We start from the raw sequence: 13,835 nt of genomic DNA, 5'->3' as shown, positions 1-13,835 counted from the left end.
AATAATAAATTATGGAATATATAGCCACGATTTAATAAGCATCTTATAAAATTTGTTAAAAAAGTGGGTGGGACAGTGATTTTTTTTTTTTTTTCATTTCATTAACTTTGTGGATTTTTATTTCTTTTTAAATAATTCGGAATTCCTGCTCTAGAGACCAAATATGAGCCTTTTTTTCAAGCCAGTTCAGGCCTCTGGTAAGCGAGAAAGTGGTCTCACACTCAGCGATGAAATTTATCTCCCACCTAATGACAATCACGAACATTCATTCTCACGGAGGGACTCGAACCCACAGCATCTTGGTTGGAGAACCGATAGACCAACCAAGCCGTCAGTATTTAATTGTTTAAATGTTTCGTTAATATCATTAGGTATATCTGAGGGGGAAATTGTTTTCTGAAATAAAATTAGATCAATTTTCATACAAAACAAGGTTCGCCGAGGTTTTTCATAAATGCGACGATCGATCCATTTCTTTGGTTCTCCCTGTGGGGAGGATAATTATAGGAAAGTTTCAATAATTGAGGCAGAATAAGCAGGCTTATTAATATTTTAAATTTAAAATCCAAAGATTGTTATTGATTGGTATTAATAAGCGATTTATGATTATAATCGCTTGTTAACTTCTTTGAGTGATGGACTGAGTCCTTGACTCCTTATCCCTTTATCCGAGTTCTTATTTGTGAATGGGAAGAAGATTTAGTGTGAGTGCTTTCTTTTGAGATTGAAGCCTTTAGATCTTCTATGATCGAAAGCCTGCTTGTCGAATTAGCTTATTTGAGTGATTGTGACTGTGAAGAATTTTTCTGCAATGCCCATCATGCGGGTTTTGATGTCTGGCAGGTTAGCTTCTCGGGGTAGCACGAGGTTTCTGATGAACAAGGAAGCATTTAGCGCCATTCTTAGGCGCTCAATGCTTCCTTGTGTGTCCCAGGCTGGTGAGAAGTAGGTTAGTTGAGGTCTTATCATTGATTTGTAGAGGAGAATTTTGTTTATGTTTAGGAGGATGTTCCTATTCAGGAGTGGATAAAGCTGGGCTATGGTCTGGTTGGCTTTTAACGACGTGTGTCTTGAAGTTTAGGCTTTTATCAAGCTGAACTCCTAGATATTTGGCTGATTTGTGAGAAGGGATGGTTTTTCCGAACATTTGTATGGCTGTATTCGGTTCTGCTTTCCATCTGGTAAATAGTATACTAGGATCGCTTTTTTTGGATAGATGGGTGAAGCGAGAATGATTTTCACATTCTCCGTTATCTGTAGAAGAAAATGTATGGATGGGATGTTATTGAACTATAAGCTTTGGTCTTGGAAGGGTAACAGCAATAGTTAAAACTTCATTGGCTACAGCATTGCCATCCATTACCCTCTGGATTCTAATTCTGTTGATATTCTCCTTTAAAGATGTTCTAATTCAGGCAAGTGAAACAGAAAGTGGAATCTTAAATTTGCCAGAAAAAGAAGAGCCAAAAATCTTTCTTTCGGAATATGAACTAAATAGCAAAAAACTTATTAAACATTCACCTTTATTTAAATATAAAATTTACATAATCTATATTTAATAAATATAAAAATTTGAAAGTTTTGAAAAATTTAAAAATGGCAACTGAAAATTTGAAACTTTAAAATGGATTGGAAATACAGTCTAGGACCTGAAGAACTTAATAAATGCTTTTCAGTTGAGTTAACTGGGCTAAATCGCTATAGAAAATGTTCCCTCTCGTTTTTTTTTTCTCCCTATCATGCAAACTGGCCAGGGCATAATACATTTTGGAAACAATACACTCATTACTTAGTCTATTGGTTTGGTGTAATCCAAACAACAGCCAACTTAGTCCAAGAACGAATAACCTATTAATATAGAATATTAAAAATCTTAAAAATAAAAATAAAATTATTAAAAATAATAATTGCATTTAGTTAATTGTACACATTTTAATTAGCCTATGATGTATATTTGTTTAACTAATTCTACAAGAATTATTATTAACATTTTTTTTAAATAATTAACAAAGCCCAAAATTCATCGCAATCTTTTATCTTTTCTATGAAGGTGTTACAAATTCATATTTAAAAAAATAATAATATAAATAAGTCAATAAGCATTTTTCTATAATTATTTGGTACATCTTACAGTTTCTAACGTATTATTATTTAAATAAAAAATACATTAATAAGATTTATATCAATAATTTTAATAAAAAAATATAGTATATCAGCATAGCCCATTTGAAATAAGCGATAGATTGGTAAATTTAGGTATCTCTTCTTCTTCTTCTGCAGCTTCTCCCACTTAAGTGGGGTCACTGTTTGTTATGAGTCTCCTCCACACCTTCCTGTCTTGGGCTGTCACCACATCCAAGTTCTTCATCTTCAAGTCCTCTTCTACCAGCTCCCTCCATCTCTTCTTTGGCCGCCCACGCTTCCGCCTTCCTTGCACATCCATCTGCATGACCCTTCTTCCCACATATTCGTCCTCCCTCCTCATCACATGACCAAACCATCTCAACCTTGCCTCCTGTATTTTCGCTCCTAAGTTCGTAACTTTCACTGTTCCCCTGACATAGTCATTTCTCAGATGATCCTTTCTGGTCACACCGCACATCCACCTAAGCATTCTCATCTCTGCTACTTCCATCCTGCTAATGTTATTTTTCCTCAGGGCCACAGTTTCTATAGCATATGTCATAGCTGGCCTCACTACTGTCCTATAAATTTTGCCTTTCAGATTGATCGGCACCCTCTTATCACATAACACTCCAGCCATATCTCTCCAGTTCCTCCAACCTGCTTGTATCCTGCATCCCACTTCCTTCTCAGCTCCTCCATCTTCTTCCACTGTCGAACCTAAGTATCTAAAGTCTCTCACCTTCCCGATGACATTTCCTTCCAGCTCCAGGTCTGTCTCTTGGCCACCGCCCACTGCGCAACACATATACTCTGTCTTACTTCTGCTCAGTCTCATACCTCTCTCTTCCAGTACTTTTCTCCATCTTTCCAGTTTAGTTTCCGCTTCTTCTCTTGAATCTACACACAGCAAGATGTCATCTGTATACAACATTGTCCAAGGTGCATCTTCTCTCACCTCCTCTGTTACCACCTCCATCACAATATTAAACAGAAATGGACTTAATGCTGACCCTTGATGCAAGCCAACTGTTACTTGAAAACTTTCTGTCTGTCCCAAACAGGTCCGAACACTTGTCTTCACATTTCTGTACATTTCCTGCACCAACCTGACATATTTCTCCGGCACCTTCTTCTCCCTCAGACACCTCCATTTGAAATAAGCGATAGATTGGTAAATTTAGGTATCTCTAAAATAAATTAATTGCATGCTCTATACGGATATGACGCATTATGTTTCCATGACAACAGGTTTTTTGAGATTATTGAGTAGTAATACGAGCATTATACTACCAAAGAGTACCCACGTTTCTTAAAAGGTTATGAATTTTAAAATTTAATACTAATATAATAATAGTTTATTCATTATATCCTTATTATAACTAAGCATTCATTAATTTTTTGTCATTTAATTATAATCGCTGCAACAAGAATTTCTATTTCAGTAAGATTTTGTTTTTCTTTTCTCGCTTTTTTTTTAAATTTAATTTTATTCATTCCACCAACTCAACATCAACTATCGCATGAGCACTTTTATCGTAATAATCGAGCAAGATACTCGCAAAATAATTCGCTATTACTTTGAAAGACCTTAAATAACCGTTGTAATATACTTGGTAAGCTCTCAAGTACCATAAAAAGGTGTATAAAAATATTCAAAATTTAATAAAGAGCTAGATTAAAAAAAAAAAAAAACTTGAATATTAAGTTTGACTAAATATATTACTGCTATATTTATAATATATTAATAGAAACAATAATATTCATTTCGTATCAATGTAATAAACAAAATGAAAAAACAAACAAACATATGCTGTTATACTAAGCTAATAAATGCAATAAAACAAAATGGATAACTATCTTACTTCAGTATTACGAAGAGACATTAGAATGTTAAAATGTATAAGTTTATCGGTGTATTTTAAAGTTTAGTAGTAGTAATAATAATGCAACATATATTATACTTATATTTATATTCTAAAAGTATATATAATTTAAAATTTGTTCTAAAATTCTAGAAATACAGAATATATACCTTTAAAATTCCTATAAAATTCCAATATCAATATCAATACATTATATTAGACGGGAGGTTAATGGATGGCAATGCTGTAGCCAATGAAGTTCTAACTGAGGCTCGGCTATTGCTGTTACCCTCCTGCCATGATCAGAGCTTTATACAGCTCAATAACACCTTATCCTTACACTGTCCTCTACAGATATATAATTTTCCAGTATATAATTTAACATACATATTATATCATATTTTCAAAATATTATATATTTCTCAGCTAGTATTACATGAATTTTTTTGAGCAAGGATCCAATTGGAAGGTTTGGTTTAGTTTAGTTTATTTATATTTATAATCAAATTCATAAAAGAAACTTCAAATGGCGTTGCAGACTTTTTTTCTTTTTATATAAAAATGTACATAAAGATTAAATCCATTCTTCACATAAATTTAACCTCGTTCATCCATTAATTCAACAGAACATCCAGTTAGCTATTTAATTACGTATCTCCAACAATGTATTACTTGGCCAGGCTGGTTATTTATGATAATCTCCATTTCTTGTACAGGACATGCATTTTTCATTATCAATATGTTCGGATAGGCTGTTAGTAACACAAAAACCGCCTTTTAAACAAACAATGTCAGATAACTGCATAAAGATCGCAACAGTTTTCGTCACGTGAACCACGATAATTATATGTCTGCGCACACCTTATCTGAGAATTTGTTAATTTGAGCCCGCGAGCGAACCGACTGGCGACAAGCACTTTTCCACACTTCCGGAAATGTATCCCATGATTTTAATCGCTAGCTGACGAACTAACCGCACGACAAAACAAGGTCTGATGATGACGTAAAACTTTTAAACTGTATATCAATGAAGTATTGTTTGGGTTAAAGTAGATGCTGTGAAAAATTGAGGTCGAAGGGAAATTAGATAGTAACAAAATCGTAACGTATTTTGAGGTAATAAAATTTTCAAAATATATTTACAGTTAAACAAAAAAAAATCCAAAGTTCAGTGATCTTTTAAAAGGAAGTTAGCGTCGTACTTTGCAAGTCAGTAAAAGCAGAAATTATTTTAGTAAAATTTCAAAAATCTGTTAATGTTGTTTATAAAGTCACTGCTATAGTATTAATATATAAATGGCAAACATTTAAACAACAATCCAACAGCTTTTTAATAATCGAGTTAAGTGATATTTAAAACAGACGAATAGCACCACCAATCATTTTAATATTACTCTCGTAACAGGTGCGTTATAAAAAAACAAGATATTTTAAATACTATGATATAGAGCCAGAAAGCTTTAATTTGGCAAATTAAGCAACATCTAACAAGGATATTAAAGATCCGTCATCTTTTTATAGCTAACGAAACTTCAAAAGTTTATTTTGTAAGGCTTTTTTCAGCATTATCGAATACTAATAAACAGTCCAAAATATTCCCCATTATTTTGTTGAAGGGCGAGGCTTTTCAGGGTATGTTATATTTTTCGCTAAACAACGAAGTATTACAGAATAAAACTGATAAACTAAACCGACTTATTTGAATATAAATTTGATAACAGAACAACAAAAAATCTCCAAAATGTATGCATTTTTAGTATCAAAGCTAATATTTCCTTTTCTTCTTCTTATTTTTTTTTATAGTAATTAAGTTGAAACAAATTTTATAATTAGGAAAGTACTTAGATGTAATAATAAACATAAAATAATAATAAAAATTATAAAAATAAAAATAGAATTCACAACAATTGATAATAAACTCAACTTATTAAAACTAAAATAACTGATACAATTAATAATAGTAATAACAACAATTGAACATTAAAAAAAGTTTAATATTGGACGTATATTATCTAAAAAATTGCGAGTTTTTGCATATAGTTTTAAAAATATTCAGACTTGGTCTAGAGTTCAAAGCCCTTACAGGAAGTAAGCAGGCGCTTCCTGATCAAAACACGCCTTTACATATAGACGTTTATGTAACGTAATCGACCATAATAATTTAGCTATAAACTAACACTAAGTTTTCTTTACAGCGAACGAAACTATCTATTATTACCATAACTAATTAGTAGTCCACAACTTTAGCACCAAACTTTGCTAAAAGGTTCGTTAATATTTTCACAGGTGGAGGGAGGGAAGGTGGTTAAAGTGCGTAAATACTAAAGTCCATTTACTTTCCTAAAAGTTCAATTAAGGGTGGTGATGTTTGCAACTTCGCACACACACACAGTTTGATCGGATAACTTTCATAGTGGGGAGGGAAAGAAGTTATAAAAGCACACGACTGTAGTCTTACCTTTCTAAGTTCCAGGAAAAGTTTAAGCAATCTCATGATAGCTTTGTGAGTAAATGACCGACTTGTTTACTGCCCACTCCTAGAGTTGTAAAAGTTTGCACATTACACATACACATACAAATGCACGTTCGGGGAATAAAAGGAACAGACACGACATCCAGACATTAGAGGAACATGGTGTACTCTTGTTAGCGACGACATTACCTTCCAGACTGGTTTTCCACGTCTCGTCCCGGGTAACCTGCTTGTAGACGCTCGCGTTTCTTTCGCCGCTTTACGTGTCCCCACGAAAGTTTTGACAGTAAGGGGGAAGACGTCTTTAAGCACGAGGATAGTCGATTATTAGAAGTCTCTAAAGGTTGTTAGTGACGAAATGGTGATATAGTGGATGGCGAAAAGGAATAGCAAAGCACTTCCAAGAAAAAATAAACAAAATGACTCATCAATGCTAAATAAAATATAAAAAAGTAAGCCCGCAGTTAAAAAGGAATGTTTCAATAGAAGCTAATGATGTAATTCACCTACACCGATGCATCTAATCGGGTTAGAAAAAAAATTTCAATTGGAGATCTGCACTTTGGGTATTCGCAAATACCCCAAGTGCTATGACATCCAATAGTTATAAATATTTCAATCTACGTTATATTGTTTTTTTTAATTTTAAATTGATATCGTATTTACATTTTTTCAATACGTTTTAAAAACCTTTACTAACAAAACTTTTCTTAAAAATTTTCCATACAACTCGAGTCTTTCTTGTCAAAAATTGTGATCAGCAAATTCATCCTCCCTTAAACATCCCTGATGAAAGGTCTTCACATCCTAGATGGCATTCGAACTTCGGTCTTTCCAACCAAAGCATCGTCCATACAGATTAAGACTGTACGGAGTTTAATGGTATATATTTATCTTTTAGTTATTATTCAACGATATTGACTTCATTAGCATGCTATGGAGAAATGACAGGTCGAATAAAACCTTTGGACGATATGAATTCTAATCCATGGGCAAGTGTTCTCAGACAGATAATATCTATGCGCTTCGAAACCATATGCCTGGGGAAGAAGTGTCCTAGGTTTTTTCCAACAATTTATCTGGGGATTTTCATCCCGCAAGCAGGCAAACCGGCCCCGTGAACACACACGATACAGTCATAGAATATAGCACGGCAAGGAAGGCAACGGGAAACCACCTTGATCATAGTTCATTTATTTCCCTAGATGGTGGCGTATATATAGATGACCCTAAACAGCCGAAAGGCTATAACCACACACACACACACACACATATATATATATATATATATATATATATACAATGAAACCAGCCGGAGAATAGCAACTAGCCAATATAATAAATTGCTGGTTTCATAGCCTTAGTTGCCTTCGGTACTAATACTAAAGTACAATAATAGCAGATATTTCCCAATTAGTACACCATTTTTTTTTCGTCGATGAACATTCCCAATATCATCATGATCAACAACAGACGTCCTTCTACTTTAAAAACTTAAAAAAAAAAAAAAAAAAATTAAATCAAAAGTATGTTTGACTTTTGCCATTATTTACTCTCCGAAAGCAAGTAAACGTGTTCAAGATTTCTGTGGAAGTTTTCCTATTCTGGAGAAGAATTTGATACACTGGTGTTGTTCTGACATTTTTGGATATAGTGGGTACCACATTTCATCTGCATCAAATCAAGATCCGTCGGTCTGGTTGACCAAATGAGTGTTGGTTAGTCGGAGAGCTACTCCACTGTAAAACCAAAAGGTTATACGGTTGGAGTCTAATTCGTGATGTTGGACACTCTTTAGGTGCAGATGAATTTCACCGCCGGTGTAAGACCATCACCTCAGGTAAGACCTCTCTATTCTTCTGTTTCTTACTTTCCTCTTAAGTTTTATTATTATCCAGTCTTGTCCATTCTCTTACGGTTCATCTTTCGCTGTCTTTCAAGCTCAACGATTACTCTTAAGATTCTGATCTAAAGAAAGTTTCTGAATGCCTGTTTCGATTATAGTATTTTTATTTTCGTGAAACTACGGAATACGACGTTCACATATATGTTGTTTATTTTCACTAATCTTTCATGGTTCTTTAAATCTATTGAACGGCGCTGACTTTATCTATTAATTTGCATATCACCATTAACTCATCATTTCCAACTTCCTCTTTCTCTGCTTCGCTACTCTTCATCCACAAACACAGTTCACTGAAATCCCATTTGGCTCTCCGTTACGAGAATTCTCAATAAAAGCATTTGTTTCGGGATTTAATTTTTCAAGCGAAAGGGTACTTGGAACCTTCCTACTGATAAATATTCTTAACAACAAAGATTTCATTTTAATTATAACATTTTTGATTAAAATATGCCATTGATGTTTTCTGTGACCATCTGATTTAAAACTGAAAAGAAAAAATAATTCATTTTCCAAATCTGTTTCAATTCATATTTCATTTTCAAACAACAATGTAAACTGCACTTGTCAGAGGCTAATTTAAAAATGGTTTTTCATCGGATTTAAAAAAAAAAAAATATTCAAGCTTGGATGTATATTTCAGTGCCAGTGATGTGTTCCTTATCATGGCAGTGAAGATCCATCTTTAGGTAAGTTAAGCCTACCGGGTCGCTGTGAGCGTTTAGTCTCCTTTCAGGGAAACTAAACTCCGATTCTGAACTCAGATGTAATGACTTTATGACCTCGTATAATGTCATATACTAATCATGGAATTTTTTCTGGATATTTTGAATCTTATAGCTGCATACGGAGTGCTTCAATTTGTTGTTGTTGTTATTTGGGAAAAAAAAAAAAAACGATCGAAACAATTAAGGCTATGAGAATACTGGCATGTGTGCATGTTCTTCTAGATGGTTTGTCTGTTTTGTGAGATGTAAAACCGGGAGAGGAAATCTACCATTCCCGCATGAGATTAACTAATGGGACTCGAACCTAAGTCTGTTCAACCAAAGAGAATTTTTGCTATCGACTGAGGCTGCTAAGGCTTTAATTCCGCGAATGGTAAAAATAAATAATAATAATAATAAAAAAATCCAAATTCTAACCAGTCCTGGTTAGAAAGGGTTTAACAACGGATTAAATATTTATTTTATAAATGGAAATTCAAACTTGTTCAAATATCATTTTAATAGCGAACAATAGGAAATCCAGGAGTTGCCGATATCATCAGGTGTTCCAGGAAGGTGAAGCAGAAGAATTGGATATTTGACTGAAAATCGTATTCCCCAACAGTCCAAATAGTACCAATGTTGATTAAACTTAGTTTAAACTACTCAAGGAATCGATCACTGAAATTTAGCGGATTCCTTCGGGGATATTTTTCAACTAAAAATAATCTTCTTCTTCCTCTACGCGTTTATCCCACTTCCAATGCAGGGTCTTCGTGTTACATTTTGATGCGACTTTTTGTTAGTACAACCCACAGCCGGCCTGCCGCTGGGGGGAGGGGATGTATATTTTTGACTGTAGCAGCGTGTGTTCACGGGGCCGGTTTGCCTGCTTGTGGGATGAAACCCCCCCAAATAAAGTGGGGGGAAAAACTCTGCTGTCCACGCCCAAGACCGGCTAACTTGGCTATGGCTGAGAAAGATCCTTAAGCTCCTCACGTCGTAGACGGAATCGAACCTAGGACACTCCTTCTCCGGGCATAACGTGGGTTGCAAAGCACACAGTCACTAGGCTAAACGCGCGGACTTTCAACTAAAAATAATAAATAAATAAAATAACGATGCGATCTTGAAAAGTGGATCAAGGATAAGAAACTACTAGCAAAGAGTGTCAGAAAAATGTCAACAATTGAGATACATTTTAATAATCAATTAAATTTCAATTATCAGATTTCATACTTATGCTTCGCCGATCTTTTTTCTTTATTTTCATAATTTTTATTTAAAATTTTATCCTTCCTTGTGAAGAAATCCCAAAGCAGAATTTCGACTCTTGAAACTAATAGATTTAAAGAGTATACACTGCTCTGGAAAGTCAACGGATGCCACAGTGTAAGGAACAAACAACCATGGCGTCCATCTTAATAAGATGTAGGACTTCCTTTCGCTGAGATTACTGCAGCAATTCTACGGAGCATACTTTCCACAAGGTGAACGATAGCAATCAATAGGAATTTTGGACCATTCTTCCTGTAAGCATGTAATGAGGTTTTGGGCTGCCCCTTGCCTCACCTGATCCTTCAGTTCATCCAACAGATGTTCAATATGGTTGAGATCAGGGCTCTGTGGAGGCCAGTCAAGTATGATAACGTTCATGTCCACAAACCACGCAGTTACAACAACATCACCCTTATGAATATGGTGCATGGTCTTGCTGAAAGAGACAATGCCAGTAGAAATGTCGCAAAGTAGGAAGCGCTGCATTGCCCAGAATGTTTAGATACCTCTCAGAGTTCAATGTTCGTGGCTCTACAAACAGAGGTCCGAGGCCAAACCAGGAAACACAGGACCATACCATCACACCACCACCTCCGAATTTCGTAGTTGGGATTACGTACTGTGGTAAGAGACGTTCACAGGTCATCCGCCACACCCGTCTATCTGCTCGATAGGTGTAGCGTGATTAGTCGCTCCATAACACAGCCTTGCAAGCTTCCACGTCCCACTGTTCACACTCTTTGCACCACTGAAGACGACGTTGCATGTTAATTCGGGTAACGTGGGGCTTGCATATCGCGGTCCTACCATGAAAACCTATGTTATGAGCATTGGTTATTATTTTTTTGCCGATTCGTGTTCCACTCGATGTCAGAACTCTGCATTCAACGTATCGGCTGACTTTGTCCATTGGGGTATAATAATAATAATATAAAAACTCATCTTGTAGCTCAGTCTAAAAACCACTTCTTGTTTATTCCAAGGGTGTGAGTTCAGTGGTCTCCCCGTTGATACTGACGAGGCCCTTAGGTCCGAAAGACGAAGTTCGAATTCTGCCACCTTCGTATGAGACCGATTAATTCACTTCAGTTTGAAAAGTCTTGATAAAGATTTTTGGCGTTCTGGATGGGGTTCGAAGCTGAGGCTTTAAAGAACGGAAATTGTGCTTATCTAAAAAAAACTTGCCAAATGCAACTACAGTAAAGAATATAAGATCGATTTTATGGTGTGGGGAAAGTGTCTTAAAGATGCATTGGCCGATATTGGTAATTTGCATTTTGTATATCAAACTGTGAAATAAATATGAAAATTATTTTATGAAAAGTTAAAAAGAAATGAGCCCTTTTAAAAAATCGCACAGGTGTCAGATTGGGGTCATTAAATCAGAACTCTGGAAACGGTGAAAACGCACTCTTTTAGTATAAATGTAATAAGAATACCATTACTTAAGAATGCTGTAACTTATAAAGTATCACTGCACGTGGAAATTAATTTCGTTGTATTCATGGCATATTTGGTGTTGTTTTCACCAATCAAAACTCACTGAGTAAATCACGTAAGTTACAGCATTTGCCACCAAAAAATAACACAGCTAAGGCAATGGAATATTGAAGTACTGAACATTACATTGCCTTTAGGTAGATCTTATAATAAAGGCTGTGTATTTATTATGTCAAGTATATATAATGAAGAAAAGTAAAAAAATTTTTGTTGGAAACGGTATAATGAAAAGTGCCCAGTAATGCATCAACCTTTAATATTAAAGGGTGATGTGATGATTGTCCATGGAAATGCGTTAAATGAAAAACGCAATGGTTGTGTGTTTGGGGGACAGATGTTGCGCTGTTTTTTTGCCATAATGTTCTTCGTTATATGTATAGCACTCGCCATACTCAAATACGTCCATCTGATTTTAAAAATGTGTATATGTGTCTCACTCCATACTGCAGTATACTATTTTTGGTGGATTGGCTTGTACGTAGCAACTCTTCCATGAAAACAGATTATGGAGTTCAGTAAGCAATGTTCTAACACAAACCTCTGGACACCAGCTTCTGGTTGAAATAACCCGTTGATTTATGGTGAGCAAAAAGAGAATGTGATCAAAAATGAGAAAAATGTGTACATTACATTCTTCTTTCTCTTTGAAGTCTCCTTTTACAGAAGATTTCTTTTTGATATTTCATCGTTTCCATCCTTCAAATGCATGTCCAGTTGATGGTGACCGCCGTAATTTTACTGCAGTTGCACACATCGACTGATGGCAAACATAACGTAAGGTAACAGATCGCCCCATGTCGGTTAGCTATAAAACATGCCAATCTCCGTAACTGTACACAGTTGTTTATCGAACACAGTATACAACGGAGAGCAGCTACATCAGTATTCGCCAGGTCGTATATTTCCTGATAAGCAATGTAAAGGGGGATACAATGTGCGAAATACCGCACAAGCAATTGATACAAGGACAGTATGCTTCTGCTAATTGTGGTCTTTGTCCGCAGTGTCTATTTTGTGAGATGTAAAAACTAAATATAAAACCGTGGCATATACATATCCCCAAATATCGTCTGTCTGATGTAGATGTGTTAATAAATGTTCTGTAAAATTTTACATTCTAACATGCTTCCTTTCTTTTGAAGCGTGGCTAGTCCGATCTTGCCTACATTTTAAGAATATAAACAAAATTCTATCGGTGAAATATACCGCTCACATATCTTTGTAATGAAAAACTTTCTCTACCATATTTAATCATTTCTTTCGTGATGTTATTTATTGACGAGTTTCAGGATTTTTTTTTTTTTGCAGACATTTATGAGTGAATACCCCCCCCCCCCCAAAAAAAAAGATGCCAATCAAATCAAGATGATACTAACACTTAATCATTCAACATTGAGTCAGCATTGAACAATTATGGACATGAATACTTCGAGAAACCATCACATCTTACAGAAAATGAAACAGCGCGTTGCTTAGAACCGAACTGCACTTATATTGATGGCCTCAACTCATCGGTGACAACTGTACAAAAATTAGTTTTTAAGACTCCACTACTTCCGCTAATTAGCATTTATTTCATCAACGTTTGATAAGTGTTAACGGAACTAACGCGTATTCTATTATCCAACTTTAGCTTAGCTACTGGATGCAAAGGCCAAACAAATTGTGGTTAGCTTTCAACTGATTAAATGCAATACAGAAATTGTCCCAAGTTGGATTTTTGTCGATATTTCAGTTTTTTTCGAGAACTGCGCAACGAATTTACGTCATTAACTACCGAGTGGTGGTATGCCCAAAAAAAATCGATGATTGTCAAAAGTTAAGACGTTTTAAGCTTCAACCTAGTTGGGTTAATGAATGCTTGTCATAATTTTGATACTGAAAATAATAATCGGATTGAAACCAAAGTTGTATTGATGCGATTAATTTTAATAGAAATTCTGAAGATCGCTTTCGTTAAATTCTGTTCAGCCGGTGCGAAATTA

General features: G+C 35.1%; 1 long non-coding RNA gene across 1 annotated transcript in view; it reads right to left on the bottom strand.

Moving 5' to 3' along the window:
- Nucleotides 1–6,634, bottom strand: part of LOC150098988 (uncharacterized) — a 188,820-nt gene extending 182,186 nt beyond the window's left edge. Inside the window, exon 1 of the long non-coding RNA XR_016549443.1 lies at nucleotides 6,448–6,634. This is a non-coding gene — a long non-coding RNA (uncharacterized LOC150098988). The remainder of the gene's footprint in view (nucleotides 1–6,447) is intronic.
- Nucleotides 6,635–13,835: the final 7,201 nt, after the last annotated feature.

The sequence above is a fragment of the Typopeltis vanoorti genome, chromosome 15 (assembly GCF_054136105.1).
Source record: "Typopeltis vanoorti isolate ZY-2024b chromosome 15, IOZ_Tvanoo_1.0, whole genome shotgun sequence".
Classification (NCBI taxonomy): Eukaryota; Metazoa; Arthropoda; class Arachnida; order Uropygi; family Thelyphonidae; genus Typopeltis; species Typopeltis vanoorti.
This window is presented reverse-complemented; position numbering and strand designations above follow the sequence as displayed.